The following is a 27,147-nucleotide window of genomic DNA, read 5'->3' as shown; positions in this document are numbered from 1 at the left end:
ATGGACCCAACACATTTAGTTACGTAGGAAAAGAGAAATATCTCTGTGTTAAGCTTCTTTTTCCATATCACACCAAACAATAACCATCACGATATGAGTGATGGGGTGAAGTAAAGACAAAACAGTCTCATGTCAGGAACACGTTGGTTTCTCACGCACAGAGTGATATTTTATTTCACCACAACTCGTCCTGAACCACGTCTCGTTGTAATATCTATGTGACAGTCTCACACTGTGCTCTCTAAACGTCGTCTTTCTTTCCTTTGCACTTTACCCGTAAAAGAACATCTTTGTTCAACTAGCGCAATATATTTTTGGCGTTATAAACAGTATTTTCATTTGTATGGGAAAATTAAAAGGAGTTTTTATAATTACGATTCAATGATTGCTTAAAAATACTTAGCTACTAATTTATCGACCTTAAGATTAAACTGAGAATTTATTTCACATAAACCACAATCCGTAAACCATGTATACACAGCTGTTTTGGAAAGTTTCAGAACAATATTTAACATTTGAATGTTACGTTTTAAATAAAAATGGAAATAAATCCTGATATAAAATGCATCCAAGCCCCACCAATCAAAAGCGAGCCCTAGGGGAAGATAAATGCAATGTTTACTTTATGTATCAGCGAGCTGTACTACCTGCGGCTGGTAATGCATTGGCACTGTAAAATAACAAATAAACAAACATGTATGTATGTTTTACTGCTTTGGTAATAATAACAATAATAACAACAATAATAAGTAATAATAACAATGTTCTAAGTTATGAACTATGAACTAGTAGTTTGATAGATTCACCGAAACCCTTGTTACCTAAAAAAGTCAAATAAATTAAATAAATACATTAATTCAGATGTTACTAATAACAATGTCAACAAAAAACGTAAATATAGTATGTACAATAGTAAATATTTAATACTAATAGTAAAGTGGTGTTAAATGATTAACTTTGATTGTTAATAAAATAGTAAACATTTTACACAAGAAGTAGTTAATCAATGTTATTATTGTTTGAACAAGGTAAGCATATACTTTTATAATCATGTTTGCCTATTAAAAATATGGATGAAGAATTTCAATATGAAATTTTAATAAATGTTGGTAAATGCTGTAAAATAAAGTCACCTAAGTGTAAATTAATACTAATAAATGGTATCAAAGAAGATACATTTCTAAATATTTTAGTATTTAAATCTGCTTTGTAGATATTTTATATTTGTCAGAGCTCAATAGTTTTCTAAGCAGTTTGCTATAAATTTTTAAGAATTGAAGTAAACGATAATAACTGAGATTTATACGATTTTATACGATGAATGCGACGATACATTTTCTTAATATTTTCAAGGAGCAATATGGGGTTGTCGTTAAGTGAACAAGCTAGCTCAAGACAAGCTACGAGGTAGAGCAAATTTTGAAATTGCATTGTAAAGTAATTTAAATAACACGGGCTATGCACTTTCATTATTAATCCCCAATATGTTTGATAGTCTAGTAAAATTATGATTTGACCTGGGCAAAATTGCTTCATAAGCGATTGAAGTGGTATTCTACTCAACAAATTTCGCTTTACAACATATCCAAAATCCGACAAAATCCATCCATGGGAAAGTGACTAAAATCATAATTTAAAATGGCGGCTTTTCCCAACATTGGACAAATTGAAAAAAACATATTTCACATGCATTTGTTATGCACATTTTTCGAGATATTGACTTAGGACCACCACCTGTATTTATTGGGTGGTTAGTACTTCATTTTGATAGGGAACATGTTTTTGGCCGCCATCTTGGATCCGCCATATTGGACATACATAATTTGTTTTCAATGCAATGATAGTGTTGTGACACATCGTTACCAACTACATTTTTACACTGATTTAAATGCCAAAATCCGTTTTTAAATATCTTTATTCATTTAAAAGATATATTCAAACGAAAACTCTCCACCATACATTTCTTATGGACGTTTCGTAGTTTGATAATTGTTTTAACATTATGTTTCTTATATCTCCAGTTCTTATTGACGCTTGTAGTTCGTTCTAGGCTTAAAATATTCAGTAATGTAAGTGCTTTTATTTGAGCTCTTGATAATTAAAATCAGACGAGTTGAAGACCAGCGACGAACCTCAGAACAATATTAAATTTAACTTTCTAGAAATATATTTTTATTAAAAGATTTATAACTCGGGTTGTTAATACGTCACAAAGCTATTTCTGGTCTCAAATTACTCAGTAAATGTTTGGCTTTAATTTTATTGGTCATTAAACAAAATCTGACAATTTTAAAATGAGTCATGGACCATAATTTAACATTAAAATGTATTTATATTGAAATTTCTCTTTAGTTAAAGACGTATATCTCCAATTCTAAATAACTCCCAAAACTCTTTATAGTCTTAAATAATTCACCAAATTATTGACTTTTATTTTAGCTATGGATTACTTTCCGGGAGTTATTAGGGTTTGGGATATATGTCCTTAACTAAAGACAAATTTCAAAATAAATACATTTTAATGTTAAATTAAGAACCATGACTCATTTTAAAATTGTCAGATTTTGTTTAGTGATCAACAAAATTAAAGCCAAACATTTACTGAAAAATTTGAGACCAGAAATACCTTTGTGACGTATTAACAACCCGAGTTATAAATCATTTAATAAAAATATATTTATAAAAAGTTAAATTTAATATTGTTCTGAGGTTCGTCGCTGGTCTTCAACTCGTCTGATTTTAATGATCAAGAGCTCAAATAAAAGCACTTACATTACTGAATATTTTAAGCCTAGAACGAACTACAAGCGTCAATAAGAACTGAAGATATAAGAAACATAATGTTAAAACAATTATCAAACTACGAAACGTCCATAAGAAATGTATGGTGGAGAGTTTTCGTTTGAGTATATCTTCTAAATAAATAAAGATATTTAAAAACGGATTTTGGCATTTAAATCAGTGTAAAAATTTATTTGGTAATGATGTGTCACAACACTATCATTGCAATGAAAAAAAAATTATGTATGTCCAATATGGCGGATCCAAAATGGCGGCCAAAAACATGTTCCCTATCAAAATGAAGTACTAACCACCCAATAAATACAGGCGGTGGTCCTAAGTCAATATCTAGAAAAATGTGCATAACAAATGCATGTGAAATATGTTTTTTTCAATTTTTCCAATATTGGGAAAAGCCGCCATTTTAAATTCTGATTTTAGTCACTTTCCCATGGATGGATTTTGTCGGATTTTGGATATGTTATAAAGCAACATTTTCTGAGTTGAATACCACTTAAATCGCTTGTGAAGCAATTTTGCCCAGGTTTAAGGGTAATTTGTCTTAGTTTGATTGGACTATGATGGTAAAATTCTAATTTGTTTTGAATGTTTGAAATCAATCGATAAATATATTCCATTAAGCTAAAAAAATTACTATCAAACGCACAACAAATTAAAAGACCTTATTCAGGTACCTAATTGTCTGGAGCTAGTTTAGATCAACAAAAGCAATAATTTGAAAGTGCTTTGTTCTTTTAGTCTTTTAAAATGCTTTTAATGTGCATTCCCAGGGATTAGTGCTATAGTGCCACGATTTATGATTATAAATCATAACACTATAGCACTAATCCCTTCCATCTAATCATCTAATCTAATCATTTCTATCTTTGTTTTACCAAGTAACTCACTGGTTAGTGAAACAAAGATCTTTGTTTTTAAAGGAAAAACCTGTTTTACCATTGAATCAAATATTAAAAACTAATGTGAAAAACTGCCCTACTAGCTTACCTGATCCTACAAATTAAACGATAGTTAAGCTATTATAAGGATGATTACTATTATATAAAACAATTAAACTATTTGATTGGCTTCACCTGATGCTTTAAATCTAGTTTAATTTCAACCATCCCATAAATTACAACTGAGTGTTTTTCTTTCAGCGTTTAGTTGATAAAAATTTAAATATTTATAACATTCGATTTTGTACGGGTACATGCTATAAATAATAGTGCGAGAGAGGTTTTCAATGAAACCTTAAACATTATTCCCAAATGGAAAACGACTCGTTCTTTGTTCGATCAAAGAGTTCTAGAATTTGTTTGTTCTTGTCTCGTCTCCCAACTGAACAGAAGTACAAAGAGGTCTCATTCCTAGCAGATTGTGCCTTTATGAGCGTACTGTATTGATTTATAGGATTTCATGTAAAAACTTTATTGGTTTGTCAGGAAGTTTGAACGAAGTCTTCGAAATTGATTAACCTCTAAGTTATTGAAAGAATTAAACACGTCAAAAAAAAAATAAATAAAGGTCAATTAATTGAACACGTTTACAATGAAATATATGTAAAAAGACTTATAAGAAAAGGAAATTTGGTAATAATCAGTATAACTCCTCTAGATGTTATTTTAGGAATAAATTATCAAAAATAATCATAAAAAAAAAATTAGCAAAACTAAGAGTGATTCCACGTTTACAATGATAAAGTTTAAGTTCTTTTCCTAGAATTATATTGGATACAGATCAAACTTACTTTCTTACTTTAGAAGCTGGAAATAATCCTTTCCTCAAAATATCAAAGGTAAAATTATGTCTTATTGCGTATTAGCATCCAATATTTTATATAATTGATACAATACCCCCAAATGCTGTTTCTCCTTATTGAATATGCATGTGCGTTTACCTATGAGTTTTATTCACGAAAGTAATGCGAGTTTTAAGCATAATAGATGTTGGAAAATAATAATTTGATTGTTGAAATATATTTAATTTTATAACTAGCGTTGTGAAGTTTGTCCAATATTTAATTTATCAAATTTACCGACTGAATTTCATGACCAAGATTGGCAGTGCGTCGACGTAGGCTTATGATGGATTTACAGTAGAGTTTGTGGCAAATCGTTTGGCTCGATGACGGTGACAGGTTCATCGAACACTCAATCCAATTCCCTGTTGGATTCATTTTTGGATTCAATCGTAAAAACTAACCAATGATTGTTTTCCTAACCCAATTGAAAATGCATTACAACCTACAAGGGCCTATGTACAGCCTATGTACAAGGGCCTATGTATAACCTATGTACAACATTTTTTTAATCAACTGAAAATAATCGTTCTTCATAGATAATGAAATGTTTAAGTTATGTTTAAAGTTTTGTGAGAGCAATTTCATTTATGCTTTTAAGCTAAAACTGCTCTAAGTTAATTTAGTAAATAAATACACTTAGCTTCAGTTAAAATAACCATATGCACCAATTATTTTGAGTCTTTACATTATGTATGCATCCTGTCGAAAACAAATGATTAAAAATAAATTAACCGCTGAATTCTGTTTGGGATAAAAGCAAGCCTACATTATACATAGTCTATTTTTAATTTATTGTTAAACCATATGTCACAATAACACTATAAAGAACAACAAAGTAAATAGTGTAGAAAAAGGGATTAAGGATTAGGAAAACAAACCTATAAAGAAACAAACAAAAAATAAAACCATAAAAACATAATACTAATCCAATGTTTATTTGAACTACTCTTTAAGGTGAGTTAAAATATCACATTGAACAAGTTAACAGCTCAAGTAGAACGAAGGCAATAATTGCCTGACACAGCGCACACCTGAGTCTTGGCTAAAGAGGCTGTCACAAGAGACACAGAGTTTATCTTCTGTATTACTATCAAGAGAAAGTTTTGGAAGTTTTCATTGTTTGGAAAAGATTTGGAAGTTCTAGTATTTTTGAATAATGCTTAGGTTTGGATAACGCTTAGTATTTTCATTGTAATTTTCTATTTAACCTCAAATAATTCTCAACACAACAGTCTTGAAGACATGTCAATTGCAAATGATTCCCCTGCGGGCATGGCATATCCTGTGAGTGACATGTTAGTAGAAACAATGTCGATTACCTGAAACTCTGGTATACTAGGAAAGCATGCATCATAGGTGATGATAAGCTAGGAATGAAATGTAACGACAATCCATTTTGCTTGAACGCTTAAAAAATTGTAATGTTTAACAAATTAAATAATATAATAAAATATTGACCACCAAAGGCTAATTGGATAGTAAGTAATCATTTTATAGATATATTTTACTGTAATATTTTTAATTATTTTATAGTAAGCGAGATACACTTTTGGCTTTCAATGTCTCGTAAATGCCAATTTGTTTATATTTATTAATATCTGTTTTGTTTATCTTATGAATTCTTACAACCAAAGTGCTGGTTAAATAAAAGATCATTAAGGTAAATTAACTGTTTCAACGTTTACACGGAGTTCTGTATTGTTTACAGGTTAGCTCAATGTGATTTATCAAGAACGAATGCAAGAGTATTGACATGTTTAATTCGAAATATATGTACATTTTAAATGTTCAACATATTTTTTCACATGTAATATTATACAACCACACCTAAATTATTGTAAAGAAAAATAAACGTTATGTTCAAGGGTGTACATTAAAGCAATTAGCAATACTATCCGAATATTGCGATGGGGGTCTTCCTAATTTTAAAGCTTGTCTTAAAAACTGTGTCAGATGGAATTAAAATATCTAATTCACATAGGAAAATTGAAATGTATTCATTTGCTGTTGAAATATGTTTGTGGCAAATGAAGGCTGTAATGTGTTTGAGGTTTCTTCTCAAACAAGTAGGCCTACACCCTAACATCTTATTGAACCTAAACAACATAAATTCAAAATACTGCTTAAATAATATACATTTTTTATGTTACGTGTATTGTATATACTGTATTATGTATGCAATAAGCTTTGACGCATTGAATGAATATATATGCATAAATTTATAGTAAAATTCCTTTTGAAGATCGATAAATTTAATTTAATGTACTATTATCTCCAATCCAAGATTTTTAGTTTTCTGTTTTGAACCAGACAAAAGCTCTTATCTTAATAATATAGGATGCAAATTTTATTATTGTACTAGCTTTCACTTACTCTCCATTCAACTGCTCGACTAGTGTTAACAATACATCCATTTTTAAACTAATAATTTATATATTATGTTTGAATTTTGGTGACCATTTAATCTTTGATAAAAACTCGATTGTTGAACGTCAGAAAATCGAAACAGCAACGGAGACTAATCGGCTTCCAGCTAAAGTGCTTGCAGCAGCAAACTAATTGAGCTCAGTCCAGCGCTGGCCAGGCTTGACGTTTATTTATTTACTGCCTTCTCACCCTCACTCCGTCTTTAAGAACCAGGTTAAGTGGAACAATAAATCCATATTAGAATGTATTCTAATGTTCAAAATGTTAAACAAATTAGGCGTTTTATACCAACCCTGGATAGTATTTTGACATAAACTTTCCTTATCATCTGTTACTTTTACTTTTCGTTCTATAGGATAACTATATTGGCCTTTGAAAAAAGTCACAGTGTAAAAAAAGGCAGAGTTGTCCAATCGCATGATTTGAGCCCAGGACTTCAGGACCGAACCCCCTTGTTTCAAGCCACTAAACTAGCCGCTTCCAAAGAAAAAAATATAATGAGAGCAATAAGAAATAATAATTTTACCGCCCCTTTAAATTAAACGATTACATTATTTAAGTGAATTAAATTCCCTTAAAAAAGAACCTGTAAAATGCATTAATACAGTTTTAACCTTAACTTATTCATGTTACAATGCTTTGATATTTGTGTTTTCAAGCACTGTTAAATCATCTAGAACTTTAAGGAAAATATCTGTTGCTGATCTTAACGTAGGCCTGTATTATAAGACTAGTTATGCCGACACTTTGGTATAAAAAGGTTCCTAAAATATATCCCTTTTTATCAGCCTTTTAATTTAGCTACATATATTTGAAATAGTTTTCTTTTACAATATTTTTAGGATCTTTTGTATCGAAATGTTATAAAATGAATTTTTGGCAACAATAAAATATTTATTATAAACCATTTTGAAAGGGACATTGCAACGTAAAACAAGTCCCAAGTTTGATAGAGGTTTCTCCCAAACAATAAATCTGTATAAAAAGAAAATTTTTAACTTAAAGTGCTTAACACTTTCTTAATACCACTGTGATAGTTGGATCAAATAGTTTGATGTTGACACTTAATTGATTGCACACAATTGAGACTTAACACGTATTTAAAATACGTATTAATTATTGTTGATGGGTAATTACAAATTGTCAATACCACATTTTAATTATGCTGGAATAGGTAAATACGATACTAAGTAAATAATTAGAAAACCTTTAAAACCACTGAAAACAGTATTACTCTGTTCTATTGTTTCTTTTTTAGATTTGTCCATGGTATTATCTACATTAGCTTATCCCTATGCCTACCTTGAGGCTCTCGTTATAAACATTCTTAACAACAAATTTACTACAGTTAACGAATAAGTGAGATATAGATAGACTTACTTACTTTTGACATTTTATTAACCGTCACGATGTATCAATAAGCTCTCCATCGCCTCACCACTCTGGCTTGGATGGTACAATGTAAACTACACACATTGAAAGGTAGTTATAATACTTGAGGTGACATGGGGCGAACTGACGGAAACAGGAAGTGCAGTGCCTGACGTAACTCACACATGTTATATTTCGTGGAAAATTCAACCTGAGGTTCCCGAAAGTAATTATATTTTACATCTCAAATTAAATTATACCTTATATACGTTTGTTGTGGTTAGAGATGTATACACTTCCCTGTGTATTATTTTTGTATCGATTATGCGCCTAGACACTACTTTTAGTCATTGGATAGTTAATAGTTGGTGCTATCTAGAAAAAAAAATACCAGCATTAAATCTCAATAGAACAGGGGACTGTTTAATGAAAAAATTCTATGGTGTTTACAAAAATACGCACAAATGGTTTTTATACATACATGAACAAACTATAAGGGTTAGTAAAAGTCTGGAGACCCCCTGTTAATCTATTAACGGCCCATACTAGAAAAAATAAACTTGGCACACCTTTATGGCATGTTATGAAGTACTTTTCGGGCATAATTGCCACTTGGTGTACATCCCCCAAATGGGGGATTTTGGGGGACAACTGAAAAATTCCAAATAGTAAGACCTCATTTTAAAAGTCCTGGTAAAAGAAAACCAACAACGCAAACTAGAGGTCTCTATCTTAATCCAGTAAAAGATGGCAGCCAATTGAAGTTCTCAGAAATTAAATTTAACTTACGGCTTTCCGAGTCTGGAGACCCCCTGTAAATTTTGTAATGGCTCACACTAGGAAAACTAAACTCTACAAACCTTTATGGCATGTTATGAAGTACTGTTTGAGCCTCAAAATGAAGGGTCACTGGATGGGGCTTAACGTTAAAAATGTTTGAGTTTCCCCCAAAGTCCCCCATTTTTTGTTTGAGAACCAAGTAGCAATTAAGCTACTTACTAAAGTAGAATCATAAGCGTATACGAGTAGGAGACACAAGTGTAATATATACTAGGCAGATAATATATAGTTAACAAGTTATGCAATATAACATGATAAAACCAAGATGTCACTTCAAACCCCACATAATGAAACCGTCGAGATATTGTTTGAGTTAGTTAATTAACTTGTGTTGTTTAGCCCCCATGGCACTAATAATGTATTCAGAATGTGTATATATACATGAAGGTGTCCTAATATCACTTATAAATAATAGGTACATAACATTCCTAGTAGTTAAATCTGGCGATTCACATTAAATGTCAATTCTTTAAATATAGCTAAAAAAATATAGTTTTACATTGATCTGCCTATCTTAGTCTTCCCAAAATTACATAAAACAACGAAAACAAATGGTTACCATGCATAATTTTATAAACTCTGATTTAGGAGAAAAACGTATCATAAAACAATATATAAATATGTAATACTTTTCTTTTTGAAGTAAATATTAAGTGTTTCCCTTAAAAGGTTTACTTAGTCAGAATTTTAAGTGTCATTAAAACCTTATACACAATACACCTTATTAGTTTATATGATAGCTTTTTTCTTCATAGTCTAATCCAAAATATTTAACTATTTAAAGATAGCACAGCCATTGCTGGAATCGGACCTGAAACACGATACATCAACCACCCGTTACTTATTTCAACAGCACAACTTACTCGAATCAAACTTGAATCAAAATAAAATATATAACGGTTTTTAAGAGTTTTGTTTAATCAAGAGCTGTTGGACATAGAATAGCCAATGAATAGTAATTTAATCAGTCTCTGAACAAGTTGGTAATGTTTGACATCGTCATAACTGTAAAAAGATATAAGCTGCAATACTTATATATTTACCAAAATACACATGAAAAATATTCGAATACTTATAGTATGCCATTAATTCAACATTTAGCATACAACATCTAGGCATATTTTCCCATGAACTAAAAATATAAATTCTTAGAATATTTTCAAAAATAAACATGTCAATTGGTTAAAAGTGTCAGAGTTAAAAGATTCAAGCACTCTTCATTTAACTAATTAGTTGACTCCACTACGTTGAACACGGTAATATTAGTTGTTTCAACATTTTCAATTAAACAAACATTTATTCTGTCCCAGATTTGTAATTAAATTGAGTATCAAAATATACATGGCAAATTGAATGGTCCGTTGAATTTAACTGAGTACATTTTAATGATTTGTTTATTTTTCAGGTGTGATCCTGGAACGAGTTTATTAGGTAATGTCATCTTATTTATTTACACTGTTACAGTAAATAGATAAATAATATTTTGCATGATTACAGATCGTTCTGAAAAAAAAAAACACTTCAATACGATACTAAATCGCTTAGGTTTGAGAATAGTGTAGAATAGTCAAAAATGGTACGCTAAAACTCTGCAAATAAACAATGAAGCTAAACGAACACATGAGATGAAAGCTGGGTGCCACTACATGCATTTTATAGTAACCATCAAAAGGTCTTATGTCTCCTATATAGCAGAATCACATTCAAAAAGAGCTATTTTACTATATACATTAAAATTGAACTGGCAGAAGTAGAATACTGACATAACACGCAAAGCTATTCTCACTACCATAATATGGACTTCGTACCCCTCCATACTCGCAGCAACAGATTCTTTCAAACCTGTTTCTACAGAAAATCTTCTCTGTTATTTGTAGATAGACATATAATTACGTTAAAACAATGTGTTCTAGTGAAATAACAACACGTACAACGGATTCGCTTGGAATTGGAAGTAAATTGTTTAAAAAAAAATGTTAAGCATTTCCAGTATTTTCAATAAACTTTGTAATTAATCGTGAATTAGCTCAATTACGAATCATACCAACTTAAAGAAGCTTGTTAAGCGACTGGAGTTTCTAACTCGACGATAATACATTGGATAAGAGCTCATAAAGTATTCCATAAGTTAGGCAAATATTGGGAGAAGTTAAACTTTCCTTTTTCGCTTTAATCCAGAGGCAGACTCAAGGTTTCATATTTTCAAATTGTTATATACTGCTTTACTTGCAGTTTTTGGAAAGTGTTTTAAAAATTATACAACTTTGGGAAGGCTTTTTCCTTTACATATTTAAGGAATTGATTGGAGGAATTAAACTATTAAGTTAAATTACTTTGTACCTTAAAAAAATAAAAACTTAAAATTTTCAAAAAATATATTTGTGAACTAACTTACATTCGTGTCCAGAGAGTTAATTTTCGTTTTAATTTATGTATCTCCGCTTGAGTGGCAATATATTTGAACGTCATAACGACAGTTGTAATTTAAAAGAATGTTTGAACTCTAGGACAATGCCATGACTCACTATGAAGTAATGTGAAAAACTGTTCCGGGCTTAAACTTGCGTCCTAGGATGTGAAGGTAGAACATTGAAAAAAATATTATTCACCCATCGGATAAGAACGTGGTTTAAAACATAATATCAAATTTGTAGGTGATTTCAGAACGCTTATTGTTATTTTATAAAACCGTTTTTTGGTAATGGTTAACCTAAACCTAACTTTATGTGAAACCTTAAAGTTGACCAAGCCAGTTTTTTGTTTTATTTGTATACTCATTTTATGACTGTGGATGGATACAACTACATTTTCCATTCTAAAAGGCACTAACATTCTAACTTATTACGATAAATATAGTAAAATACCAACGATACTTAGTTATTTCATTATAAATCCCCCCCCCAAAGAATAAGGTAAATTGGAGATCTCGCCACATCATTGCTAAACACCCGCGGCTGCAGGTTTTGCATGTAAGTTATCTCTTTCACTGTGTGATGGAGGTCCATAACATGTCACGCCACACAATAAGTCTAGGCTCAATATCTGCTTTGCCTCACAAATGCCACACTATATCTATCTCTCCTGGCGTTTAGGGTAAATATACAGCTATCCATTGGGTAAATGGAGGTAGTCGTGTACGAAAGATTTATTTGTTACCAGTGCCAGCAAATCAATTCAATGCCATTGACGTACAGGAGTGAACTATTATTAATTTGATGTTGTCGTTACTTCGTTGACTGTTTAGGCAACAGTGATGAGTATGAGTGAGTTCTACAATCTCCTGGTTGTTTTTTAGCAAAGTTATATCTTAAGACACACTTGTTATGGTCAATGGACATTTAATTTTTTTAACCCAACATCTTTTGAAAATATCATAAAAAATGGCTAAAGCGTTTAAAAAACTACAGTAGCAGTTTATAAGGACATTGACAAGGATCATCCGACTCTGTCAAAAGCTAAAATTAAATTTAAAGTTATATGAGCATTTTAGAACTGACACAAAGTCCTTTCCAAATTCAACCAAACTATGAATAAATTTTAAATCTCTGATAACGCAGTATAAATAGAACGTTTAGTATGATCATCTATTATTAGTCGGTAGTTTCCTTTGTTTGGATGATAATTAGGGAATTGATATTTCCAGTTTGGAATCAAATTGGTCCTTAACAATAGAATTACAAATGTTAAACTAATTTTGGTAGAATTCTGCATCAATTTAGGTGTTATTATTTAAAATGTGTGGATGTAAAATATATGGCCAATATGTGATTATACGCTTTAGTAACCTCTTTTAACTATGCAATTTTTTTTAAGATACGCACGTTTTAGATACATTTTGACGAAGACAGGTAAATCTACACTTTTCTTCCCATTTATTCTTTTCACTCGACTTCAGCTCAACTCAACTGATCCTTCTTTATATCTTTACTAGTGTCCCTGTTGCTCGAATTCGAGCAATAGCTAAGTAAATATTTGTAGCAAACTGTTATAATACTATATTAGCAAACTTATTGACTGTTTAGGATTAACCTATGCTCTTCTTCTCACTTTTGATTTCTGACAACAGCTGGAGTATCATAACAATTTTTGTTTCCAATGTTAAGCTTATGGAGAAATACGAAACTTTAAAGGGCTCCAAGGCCTCACTCTCTCATTATTTCCATAAAAAGAAAGTTTCCTGCACAACTTCACGCTACGCTCTTTCCAATGACACCAAAAACATGACAATCGGTTCAGTAGTTTCGGAGGAGTAATTGTCACAAAAACCCTGCTTGCGTATTAAATAAGTATAGATTCTTCAGTGTTACCAACGAGGCAAAACCTATACATGAAATACCGTTTTGCTATCTTTCGATGGGTTAAAATCGTAGATAGTAGATTGAAGTTGTAATGATAGTTTTTAATGTCACTAGTTATAAAAAAGCTTTAATGTGTGGAAGTCTTCTTGTTATTATTTTTTTTTTTCAATGTAAACTTACCTAATAACGACCAAAGTAAGATAAGTAATAAATATATGAGAAAAGATTATTATTCCAGTCCAAAATACATGCAGCCCGAGAAAAACTGGGTAATTATAAGTAACCGAAGGTACCGATTTGGCCCGTGTTTGAGGTGTAAAAAATAAAAATCATTAAAATTCATATCATACCTAACAACAAAGGTTATTTACTTCTCTAAAAAAGTCAAACAAAAATCCGTTTATATTCTATATTTTATTTTCATTTCCAAACCAACACCCTTGATGCCTTTTAAACGAGTAAAAAAAATAATAATATTCTACCGTGTAATTGTATAATTATTTATTCAATGTAAATTCATTTACATAATGATTAATTATGATTAATTAGCAGTGAGTTTGTGTCATGGATTAATATTTATTGTATAGTTTCACCATTATTCGTTGTATTGCGTCGTATTAATTTATAGTTTTTCCAATATAAAACAAATTATAAAACAAAATACTTATTTGGCATAACTAGAATATCAATCTTGCAATACAAACTGACTATCAAATACTAATATGTTAAGTTACTATACAAATTTCAATTAATGGCTGAATCTAATGTAATTAGAATAATAACAACAACAGGGAAAATACATGTGCGTATACATATGTCAACATGTTGGAGAATAATATTTCTAAATAATGAGACAAACACACATCAGAGGATATGAATAGTAGTTTACGCAACGATTGCGTAAAGATAGTGTTAACGACACGAGTAGAAAATCTAAGGTACGAGCCTTGGCGAGTGCCTTAAAACCTTCTACGAGTGTCGTTAACACTATTTACGCGAGTTGCGTACACTACTTTACCTACGACGGTGTTTTAATTACTAAAAATCACTACTCATAACTTCTAAGAGAGGTTATGTTTTTGTTTACAACCTCTTATTGCTACTGACGGTGATGCAACGAAACATTGTATTAAAAACTAATTGCACCAATCAACAATTAAATTGGCCTGAACAGCTGATTAGATAAAATTTCGAATCATTACAATTTTGCTTCTCCTCTCTCAATTCTTGAACCTCATTGGTCCGTTACCCGTGTTGTTGTGAGTAAAACTATGCTGTTATGAAAGTAAACAATGCTGTCATGAGATACTTTTCAATTCTAAGAACTGTATTGGAACGGCTACTTTAAAAAAACGGTCGTAGGTAAAATAGACTTTGTTACTTTTATAAGTACTTTGATGTAAATTTCTGATTTAAAAGTTGTTTACACATAAACTAAAAAACTTTTTGGAATCAGTGTTGGGATTTAAAGCTGAACTTAGAAATACATAAGAAAAATCAATTGTATACGTCCTAAAATATTAATTTGAATATTTTACTTGTGGAACAGCATCGGTAAATTAATTTACATGTGTTTGCATATAATTAATTTTATTTATTTATTTATTCACGGTAACACCGTTCATACAATTATTATTATTACAATTTGTTATTACAATTATTACAATTTGTTATTACAATTATTATTATTCATTCATACAATGGTAGTTATAATCAATACATAGTTCATAATCAATTACAAGATGGCATAATTAAAAACGACACTACATTAGTAATGCAATTAATAACAAACAAAACCGAACTTGAAAAAAAACTTTGGGTAAGTATGATATTCAAAGAAAAACTACAGACAATAATAACAGGCAATGCAGACAAAAAACAATCAATACAGGCAATGAAAGACTAAAAATAACAGGCTATAAATACAAGCTATAAATATGGCAAGCAATAACAGGCAATGAAACGCTATAATGACAGGTTATAAACAACAGGCTTATAATAAATAATATATTTATAATATAAATTATTAATTTTTATAATTTTTTTCAACGAACTTCACATTCCATTGTAATGCAGCAATAATTAGTTTCCCTCTGACAAGCTACATACGTAATGTAGTGTTACATAATTAATGTGTAATCATTACATCCGTGTTATAATCCCTGCTTCACACACCAGTGACATGATTTGAATGATTACTAAATGATGATTATCAAATAATGATAAATTATGAATTAAATATGAATATGAATAATGAATATGAGTAATGAATAATGAATTAAATATGATGATTATTAAATAATGATTACTAAACATGTTGCAATTTAAATATTTAAACGTGCACCTTTTGTTAGACCTTAAAAAATCAATCCGAGATTGAGAAATATATGAGTCCTTCTAACAGTGAAATACTGGATTTAAGCCCTAAACGTTCATGAGAAAGGTTGGTAGCTGTTTGATTATCCAAAACCTGGCCAAGCTGTCTTTGATGTTAGGGTTTTATGAAAGGTTCTGCATAAAAAAATAGCTACGTAAACTACTAGGCCCACATGTATATCACTCCAACATATCGTTAGCTCCTGAAATACCAAACATTGTGTTCCTGTTTATATATAGGTATCATTATCTAAGATCACCAAGATGTATTGTTAAATGTTATCTACCATTTGCCATTCAAAACCCCAAAATACGAACCAGTTGGGTTTTAATAACATAATGACACAAAGAGTTATGTGGAACTAATATCGTATCAGACAACCTTTTTGCTAAGGCTTATTTGCTTGGTAGGTATTAATTTTTTGAGAGTTTTTGAGAGTATTATTAAAAAAAAAAGAAAAAAATGGTCATATAACACCCACGTCACACAACCAAGGTATCGGCAGGCCGTAATGTCAAAAGTAAGTTTTTAGCAAAACAGCAATAGGTTAATTAATTTACCAAGGTGTCAAGCACTGTTAGACTTTTTGTCGATGTTATTAATAGGTTGAGTTGAACGGTTTGAGTTGTGCTTCCCACAAAATGAGAACAAGGAATTTTTAAGAACTATAATTATTATCGTAGCTATACATCTATCCACAATAACATATTCGTGGATGCAAAAATAAACTATATATTTTAAGCATAACTTTTAATATTTATTATAGAGATTGATTAGAAATCTATTTTGTATTGAGTTAAGAAATGTATTTTTTTTTATTTATAGAAGTCAGTCATGTGAGTCATGGTAATGTAATTGGATGTTTCCTAGGTAAACAGTTTTGAATAACATCACATTTACTGTAACTTATATACAAAAATCTATATTTTTTTGAAAAGATAAATTTTAACATTTTGTTTTATATTTTGAGAAAAGTATGTTCAATTGAATTGAAAAAATTAAATTTCCGAACAACAAAAAACTTTTTAGCTGATGATTGAAATATTTTATTCGTCACCTCAATTATTGGTGTGATATGCGGAGATATTTCAATCAAATAAATCCGTATTAATCAATTAGACATAATCACAGGTATCAATGCTGCAGCCTTTTGCGAGAACTGCGAGCTTTGTTTTATTTGACGAGGATTTAAAACATGCTTTACATCTCTTATAATTAATAAATTAATGATTTGCTACAATAATCATGACGAAATAAAAATGAATATGAGCTTAGTGTCGATCATGGGCATATTTGTTTTGACAACAGGATTTATTAAAGCCTCTTTTGTTTGTAGGTATTGTTTCTGTCGCATATCTGAGTTTTTAATCTTTGTAGTTTACTTTAAAATTTACGGTTTTTAATTATGAACAACTTTCTATGTACGATTTAAGTACAAAAAAAATTAGTTATTTAGAAAGTATGGTGCAATGTTCTTTTGAATTATTTATAAACAACTATATTAGTATTGTTGGGTGATTGGGGTGAGTTCAGCTAGTAGTAGGGCTTATACACACTAATATTAACGATCATTTCAATTTTGGAATCAAAATTGTGTCGTATGAAATCACCATGGAGGTTATGCTAAACAACATTTGTCACTAGGAGGTCAGGTGAAATAACATTGAACTAATAGCGTACTCATACCTTTTTAGTAAACAAAAAGAAAATTTTTTTGTGTTACTACTCGAAATTAAATAAGTAAATAGCTTTCAAATAAATTAGATGGATTTAACAAAAAATAAAACACCAATAAAAAACTTCCTATATGAAGATAATAATTTGCATGATTGTATGTTTTCTTTTCCATTCTGTAGCTCTTAAACTTTTATACGAATGTGAAAATAAACGGTATCAGCAAACTCATACCTTCTCCCATGAGCTTGTCAAAAACCTATATCATGGGTAAGTGATGAGAGTAATTTTCTATAATATTTAAGGGTTGAATCACAAAAGTTGCATTAACCTTTGAACCGTAATTTTCACAGGAATGGAGGGTTGCACTATTTTGTTTAGATTATAATTACAAAACAGACAGATTTCAATCGGAATTGGATTTTTTCATTGGATTTTATGAAAAAATTACATAAACTTTTGAGAACTTATATTAAGATCTAGTCCATTCATTCTAAAAGTAAAATTTTACTCCCAAAAATAACTCATTTGAACAACTTTACAATGTCCCCCTCGGCTCAGTGCCAGGGCTCACTGTTTGACCAAAACAACGCTAACACGCTCAATAAACATGTCCAAGAGCTAACAAACCCGCTTCAACTGTGTTGTAGCTTGCTGGACACTGCTTTGATTACCATATTGTTGCTTCAACTATTTTGAAAACGGGAAACCCGATACACAATGTAGTCATTTAGAATAACTGAGTGTTAACTTAAAAAATATTGCATCTTCACAAGTCCTTAGTAAGTGTAATAGTATAAATTATTTAATCAATTATCAACCATTGAGATGGGAAAGCCACCTAGGTGCGTTTTGTAACCAAAATATAAGGGAAGGATGAGTGTAGAATGTGAGATAATCTGTGTAGCTTTGTTTTGTAAAACTAAAAGATAAAACGGAGTTTGTCCTTATTGTCCAAATTATCCTTACAGTCTAAGTAAAAACTACAATTAATTTTAAAAGTAAGTTAGTGAATTAAACATTGTCAGTGTAAGCAGACCTGCTGTTTAACATTAGCTGTTGTATTTGAATGTATTTGAATAAATTTAATGTTTATCTGAGGTAAAAAAAAAAATTGTGGAACGGTAAAAAAGGAAGAGTGAAATAAATCTTTCAATTTTTTAGGGACACATAAGCTCATTAAAACGTATTTCTCATTGACAAACGGGAAGACGAATAAGAAACCAGCATTAGATATACAGATGGATCTTCTGTAAACATTGTTATTAAATACTATTTAAAGTAACACTTACGTGTTACTTTCAATTTTATTTAAATTTCAATTTAATTATTGCATCTCCTACATTTTATATGACAAATATTTTTAGGATATCAGGTATAGTATATATTCTCATTCTTTGCAAAATTCATCAAATTCCCTCGCACACTCTCCAAACTTAAAATTAGGTTAGTTATCGATTATACTGTTATTTAAAATAATAAGTACATGTATAGTCTAACTATTAACAGTTTTGAAGAATAGGTCTATAGTGATTTAATAACAATATAGTACGGCACAGGTGAACGTTGATAATAATTAACGTAGGTTTGTATTAAAACCTTGTATATAAATTGGGATGCAATTAAAGTTGATTGACACTATAACATAAAAATAATATTATTAATGGTGGATTATTTAAGTAGGACAAAAAGTAAATCAACTGACAAAATTTGGACATTTTTGTATAGGGAGTAAGAAAACCACATTTCGTTTGGATAACGTGATGCTTATTACAAGTTTGCTAGTTGAGTTTGGTTTGGGCTTCATGTCGAAACCAATGACACTTGAAACCGCCAATATTCTCTGTCATCGTTAACTATAGACAGCATAAACCAACATTTCTGTAACTTTCAATAATGTATCACCATTAAATTAAAGAATATAAATAATAGTTCTTCAAATCCCAATAAACGTTAAAAATGTTTATTTATTTTACAATGAGACTATTAACATTCCGAAAGTTTAATAATTCCACTTGTAATCATTATTATCCTTTTTCAATTTGGTTGATGTTTTAAAGTACACAGAGATTTAAAAAGTTCCAATGATATCGTTGCAATGATTAACCCTTTGGTTAATAACTTTCCAACACCATTATACATATACAAGTCCATCGTGAGCTAAAGAAAGAAACTCGGAAACGCAATGTAAATTTGTTTTATTGAGATAGCTAATAAGTTACCTAGAGGCCATATTGAGTTATATGCTACGAGGGATGGAAATCAGAATAAAGTCTTGACTTTTTAATATCTCTTCGGCGTAAACTATACGAAGAAATTTGAAAGTATCACGAATATATTGTAAAGTTGATCTAATTTAAAATCATATTAGAAGTAGGCCTTCCGTGTAGTAGCATAAGCAAAATCCTTTTATAACGATGCTAGATTAAAAATAATTTTGTAGCCCAAATGATTACTTTATAATATTAAATGATGCACTTTACTGAATTAATAAAATAATATTTTTATCAGATTATTAATTTTTACTGATATTTTAGATAGATCTATGCCGTCATCTCTGCAAATGTTTCTATGAGACCTGTTTCCTACATAGTAAAACCAACACTGTTTTCCTGAAAGACAATTCATTCAGCAAACGCGCTGTCAGTGTCAGGCCAAGTAGTCAGTGTCTGTCAAACTTCTGTCTAGACAAATTGACTGTCAAGTTTCGTGTTGGAGTAAAGCAATTCAGATGGTAATGACAGACAACTTTATTGTTGAGTGCATATCCACAAATAGTTGTTGTTGTTATCATCAAGTTGTTAAGCATCAGTACAAATGGTGGTACGAGATAAGTTAAATTTGAATGTTGTATATCTGACCTAGTAACAACGATCACGCGTATAAAGAACCGTGAGTGCGTATCTCCACTTTTTTAACTCCCTGAAGTATTAGCATCCTCGGATATGGCTTATGTAGCGAGTGTCACATAAAATATGGTGATCAATTTAAAAACTTCTTTCCGTATGAACAAAACTATTTGTATTTTAAGCTTGAAAATATGGCATTCTTTTAGAAACACCGTATACCGTATTCTCTAAAACACCAAGCAAATATTAATAAACCACACACACATGCTTCTCATCCCGTGATGATAGGTTATATAATTTTTTATTTATAGAGTTAAAAGGTTTAACAATAATTTAGAACCACCCTTTACATTAATTGACATATAATTGAAATGGGTTTTTTGTAAACCTCATTTAAATGAGAATTGAATCAAGCATTATTCACAAAGTAAATTACAGATTAAATAAATACAATCAATAACAACAATACCTGTTTGCAGCCTCGCTTCGGGAATTCTTCTATGAGCATTGTTCCCTTCATTTGAAAAGCAATTACACACACATCGATGTTGATGCTACCACAGGGATGGCACCGCTGTTTAATTATAATTCGAATTGTTTACACTCATAGAGATAATTTTACTGTGTAATCACGAATTTTATATTTATATATCTATGTTGTGGGAAAGTAAAATAATACAGTGGATGTGGTAATCAATAACTATTTTGTTTGCAATAGTCTTTTCTTATTTATGTCATGAATCGATAATACTGCATCGACGATGAATACATATAATAAATATCTACTGTAGGATTCAGTTAAGCGTTTATAATAGTCAAGTATTTTCATCAGTGATGAAATTGAAGGTATTTAACCATATTTAATGATTTAAGTAAATAAATATTCCAACATATCTGTTTACTAAAGAGTATATATTGGAATACGAAGAAAATAAGAGTATTAAATAAATTGGAGGAATGTCTAAATACGTCAAATCTATAGCTTTAAATTACTCTTAATATGAATTTTCCTTTTAATAAGAAGATCAGATTTTTACTTTTGAAGTAAATAATCAATAAGAAAAATTACTGCCCTCGGAACAAAAAATTATAAAAATATAAAAGTTATAAAAAAAATTATACAAAATTATACAAAAAATTATAAAATTATAAAATTATCAAACGTTATTGTGTGTGTTTATTCACCATTGGTAATATTACGTTTATCATTCTTATATTAATCAATCTAAACCTTTTGGTTACTAAATAATGTCGGAAATTCTAGATACTATAAACCCAATTATTTAACTCGTATTATTATACAATACTACACAGTTGACTAATATTATGCCCTACCGTTTGGGAAGAGGGTGCTTTAGTTTGCTCTACAAGTTTTATCAGTCGAATTTGGTGATTAAAAGCAAATAACTCTTGAAATCTGTGATTTACAGCAATCAAACGTAAACACTTCAAACAATGTTGACATTTTGGTGGGACTGGACGAGAAGTGCCATTAAATGGCTCTTAGTCAAAACAGGGTGAGGCAAACCTTTTATTAAAACTTTATTTACGATGACATTAATCTAATTGATTTCGAAGTTCCGTAAATGAACATAACTAGTGGACTTTGATGGTTTAAAGTGTAAGCTGTGGATGTATATAAAATAAACGTTGTATGGATAAGCGGTATGTGTTTTATTATAAACAACAACTAAATATCAAGGGTTGTTATTGAAGTACAATCTATGTGTTAAGCCAAACGCTAGTGAATATAACGTTGTAGTAGCACAAATCAATTGTCTGGGTAGTCGAGTGGTTATAGTGCTTACCTTCAAATTTGAAGGTCGCTGGTTCGAATCCATGCGAGATTGTTTCCAGACCCAGATGCCATTTGTCATTAGGCTACGAATTAATGATGCTATCTAACAAAAAGGTCGACGTTAGGTAGAAAAAAGACCATGGTTTGGACCGTTACCTTTCAAAACGTAAAAATAATATCACTGGTTTAAAAACACACACAAAATGAAAAAAGTGTTTATTTTTAGGTAATACAACACTGGCCTATCTTGACAATCTTGAATCTTATTTACAAAGTTTTATATACGTTATACAGTATATGTATACATCTCAAGAATTCATGTTGTTTTCGAGTCGTTGTCGTCAAAGTGGTAAATTTTTACCTGAAAATAATTCCCTGACTAAAAAAAAGGACGTATAGTTATCCTAGTTTAGATTATTGTTTTTAGGTTATTGCCGTCTAAGACAAATGTTTACCTAAGCTTGAGGGACAAAGCTTGAAAGCTGCTTTGCAGTTACAGCGGCTTCTTGCTCTTCAATAGAAGCTTCGGATTGTGATAGAGTACATTTACATCTTAATAAAGTTTCATTGTACTCCGTCTAAAAGTTATAATTTCACAAGTTACAGACATACCCACCTCAATACATCACACAGATCTGTTATCTAAGGGATTATTGCAATCCATTTATATCACAATAAGTAAAAAAAGGTTTCCCGATGTTTTTTCTGAAATATGATTAAAATAAATGAAAACCTTTAGCAAATTTCCCTATATGGAAGAAGCATACCTTACAGTAGGTGGTACGCAAATTACTTGGCATGGGGCCGATTTAATTTAATTTTGATATCCTCTTAACCCGGAAACACTATTCGTTCGATTTTATTTACATGCATTTGTGTCCTCGAACACTATAACACGAGTAATTCTAGTCCGGGTTTAATGACATTTGGCGTGAATGTATGACTGAATAAACCTGAACAAGTTCGAGACCACCAAGATCGGGCCATGAAAGTGGGGTGTTATGAGGGTTTTAAGTTTTGAATATTGGTCCTTGTATTTTGGGTTATACGATGGGGATTGGGTTATTTAATAATTCCTATTAATGGGAGATGCATGTAAGATATTGTTTGTTGTAAAAAGTTCAACTTAGTACACATTCTCTATGTATAATTTCCATAGTTTTTAATAAATAAATCTCTGGAAACCCCCCTTTCCTTCCACATAAATCATAAAGTGAGTGGGAGATATAGCTACATCAATGTTAAACACCTGGAGCTGCAGGTTTTGCATGTAAGTTATCTCTTTCACTGTTTCTAGGCTCAATATCTGCTTTGCCTCACAAATACCACAATATCACTAGGGTAAATATACAACAGCCCCGTGGGTATTTGGGGTAGTCGTGGATGATGGAAATATTTGTTGTCAGTGTTGACAAATCAATTCGATGTGGTTGATGTGGTTGAGAAGTAAAATGTTTGAATTTGTCAGTATAACTATTGTTGTTTAACGCTTCACGAAATCTGTGAACTTTTTGGTTACTAAATCTGATCGAAGATTTTTAGTTTAAATTTTAATGAAGCTAAAAAATCTATACACTTAAAACTTTATATACTATGCCGTATACGAAATGTATTTATAGCAATAGTTATTAAATAAATGCTTTATGGCGTATTGTAGAGAGGGGTTCTTAGTTCCTCGCCCTGAATTTTTTCCTACTATCCTCTCAAAGATCAAAGAGATGTTCAGTAATCAAAAGATGGGTAGAGATTATTATTTCAGGCTAACATTTACACAGCTCCGGAAAAGCTTTGAATGTTTTAGTGACCGGAGGTAACGTTTAGGTATTTAAAATTTATTAATGTACAACAAACAAATACAGAACATTGAAATTGATATTCGTAATAACTTTTACTTTGCCTACTTTGTATTACTCATTAAAGTAAAACGGAAATGGTTGAATATTTTGCATACCTTTTGAAGGTAATTTGCTTTGTTTATTATTTTCTTTTACATGCAACGTAACTTTACTTTTCAGTTTACACATTAAACTAGGTTTGAATATATGTTACACCATTCGTTGCATGTAGCTGTTAGTCGCTATATACCTAGATGTACTAGCTGTTAGTAGTGTATTGATTTATTTTTTATAGCTGTTCAACGTGCACTAATAAACATTTGATAACTAGTTTGGCATTTATGGCTAAAATATGAAATATTTTTATATTGTTTGTTATCAATATCAATTTTTAATTAATGTTATACGTCAAAATATTTAAATGCATAAAAAAGGTTTTTTGTTTATATATAAAATGCCAATAAAATTTAAAATTCACTAGATATTTGTGATGTTTGTATTAGTTTTTTTTTTTTGTAAAAAATGTATTTATTCATACAAAATTGTGCTGTTTAAACTACGTGAAGAATTCAATTCACGTGATTATTGGTTATACTCGTAATAATTTGCTAAGGTGTGAATTAACTGGCAATAAACTAGCGTTACATTGTAATACAACATTAATCAGTTTCCCAATCACAAGCTACATACGTAATGTAGTGTTACATAATTAATGTCTAACTATCACATCCGTGTTTTAACCTCTATCTCACAGATCAGTGATATTATTACAGTAATCAATCCATGTTCAAATTAAAACCTTTGAACTTTTATTACCTTAAAAATAGTCAACCTTAGCTTAAAAATCCATTAGACATGCTAACAGTGGAAGAATGTATTTGAGCACCAATAGTATTATTTTGGTATCAGGGGCGTTATAGTATTTGCTTAATAATTGTAAATGAGATGGCAATAGATTAATGAAAAAGGTAGTACCTTCTGTTGGTTCAAAATTGGGCCTAGCTGTCTTTGATGGTGGGGGTTAAAAATCCTATATAACGACATGAATGATCTGCATATCAGAGCTATAACATGATGTTCACTACATTCTACACCAAACGTCCACTCCTGTCTAATAGCATTGATTATAAAACCAGATACAACCATAATATACGGTACAGATAGCCTAATGTGCATCCACCATTCTTCATTCAACACCCTAAATATAATCCAGTTTTAAGAACATTATGACCCAATGGGTCATGCAAAACCAAGATACATTGGATAACCCTATTACCTATATTAGGTTTTGCCGGCTTGTATATATAACTTATACATATATAAGTTGCTACCTTATAATATACTATCTTCTTTCTTGAAGGTTCAGAGCCAGGTTGGGGAGAGGTTTTGCGTGCTTCACTCCCATAGAATATACAGTATACAATTGTGTGAATAGTGCTTTTATAGCTTCAATTCCAAGCAATATAGACCCTAGACACAAAATGCATGATTTATTTGGCTACTATTAATATGTTAATTAATATATTGTTAGATTGACCTCTTGGAGCGATTAACCGGACCAGCGTTTGATCAGTAACCATTTGATATGTAAAAAATATTTGCCAATAGTGATACCCACGTTAGACCTTTAAATGACACAAAAATGTCATATAACTCCCACGTTACATAAATGACGTCTCAGCAGGCCACGATGTCCAAAGTAAGTTTGGAGCAAAACAGCAATAGGTTAATTTATCAAGGTGTCAAGAGCTGTAACACTTTTTGTCAGTGTTATTGATAGGTTGGGTTAACGGTCTGAGTTGTTCTTCCCACACAATGTGAACAAAATATTATTCTCAGTGGGTGATTGCATCTTCAAAGCGATGCTTTATTTGAATCTCAATATTTTTGTATTTACCAATATAAAGAGCTGGTAAGCTCTATATTTGTCTTTGGAATGTGTAGGATATATTTCAGTACACAAAAAAGTTGTACAGTAGGTCCGATGATGACAATTTTGAAATTACCCTAATGACCTTAATTAGAGGTTCCATGGTTTTTATCGCTAAGCTTCATTAATAGAATAATGTGCAGTAATATGTAAATCGAACAGATCTGTATTGCTTAGTAAACTTTAGATTTATTTCTTAAAAGTATAAATTTTGATGGTACAGTTTGGTTACATACTGTTTTTGTTCATTAAGCTGCTAAAGGTTTACAGTTTTTTCAAGGCCCACTGGAATTTGGTCTACCACAAGAACTACTATGGCTCTTTTCGAGGAGGGTTTTCTTTCTCGTCGGGTTCAGCAAAGCAGTCAAAAATACCTTTTACATAAACTAGACAAGTTCCACCACCCAAAAAGGTAAAATACCCGTACATACAAATTTTTTGGAAAAATGTTATCTTGGTCATTTTTGGTGATGTTGAAAAATATACTGGTTTCCGTGGAAACATAAATGTCATATGTTTAAGGTTGTTTTCGTCAAAACGAATAAGAGTTATAATAATATAATTATTGAGTAATGCACGACTGCAATATATGCTTTACATATTCCCTTGTTGATTTTTGCATTCGTGTTACCAAACACGTTAAATCCAATAAGGGGTTAAAGTAACTAAACTCTAGATACATGACATAAATAAGGTTACTGACCTGTCGTCAATCCATCCAATATTTTCCAGTGGATTGCTAGTTTCCGGGTTTAAGCCCCATTTTCAAATCCGTTTCCTTGCCAAACATAAATAAACACTTGCCATGTCGAATCTAAAAATACTTTACACACACACAAGGAAAACATTTACTCTACAAAATTTACAAACTCATGAGGCCGGCCAAAGACAAAACCAGACTCATTGAAGCCAGATTAATGATGTTTGACAAGGAAAAGGATTTAAAAATGGGATTGAAACCGCGAAACTAGTAATCCACTGGAAAATATTGGATGGATTGACGACAGGTCAGTAACCTTATTTATGTTATTTGATCAATCGTTGTGTCACATTATGAATTACTAAAATACATCTTAATGTTTTGTATTTATTAAGGGAATGGTAAATGAAAATGAATTGTAAACACAGAGTACAATTTATCCGATGCACCAATGCCCAAACAG

At 30.7% G+C, this 27,147-nt stretch overlaps 1 protein-coding gene across 2 annotated transcripts in view; it reads left to right on the top strand.

Moving 5' to 3' along the window:
- LOC128993579 (KH domain-containing, RNA-binding, signal transduction-associated protein 2-like) overlaps positions 1-27,147 on the top strand; it is a 251,622-nt gene that overhangs the window by 34,780 nt on the left and 189,695 nt on the right. For both annotated transcript variants that reach the window (XM_054417559.1, XM_054417556.1), the window contains exon 2: positions 10,629-10,654. The gene's annotated coding sequence lies outside the window, so the exon portion shown is untranslated. The remainder of the gene's footprint in view (positions 1-10,628; positions 10,655-27,147) is intronic.

Source organism: Macrosteles quadrilineatus, unplaced genomic scaffold (genome assembly GCF_028750875.1).
Source record: "Macrosteles quadrilineatus isolate MER2022 unplaced genomic scaffold, UCM_ALF_1.0 Scaffold_4__1_contigs__length_99947679, whole genome shotgun sequence".
Lineage (NCBI taxonomy): Eukaryota > Metazoa > Arthropoda > Insecta > Hemiptera > Cicadellidae > Macrosteles > Macrosteles quadrilineatus.
This window is presented reverse-complemented; position numbering and strand designations above follow the sequence as displayed.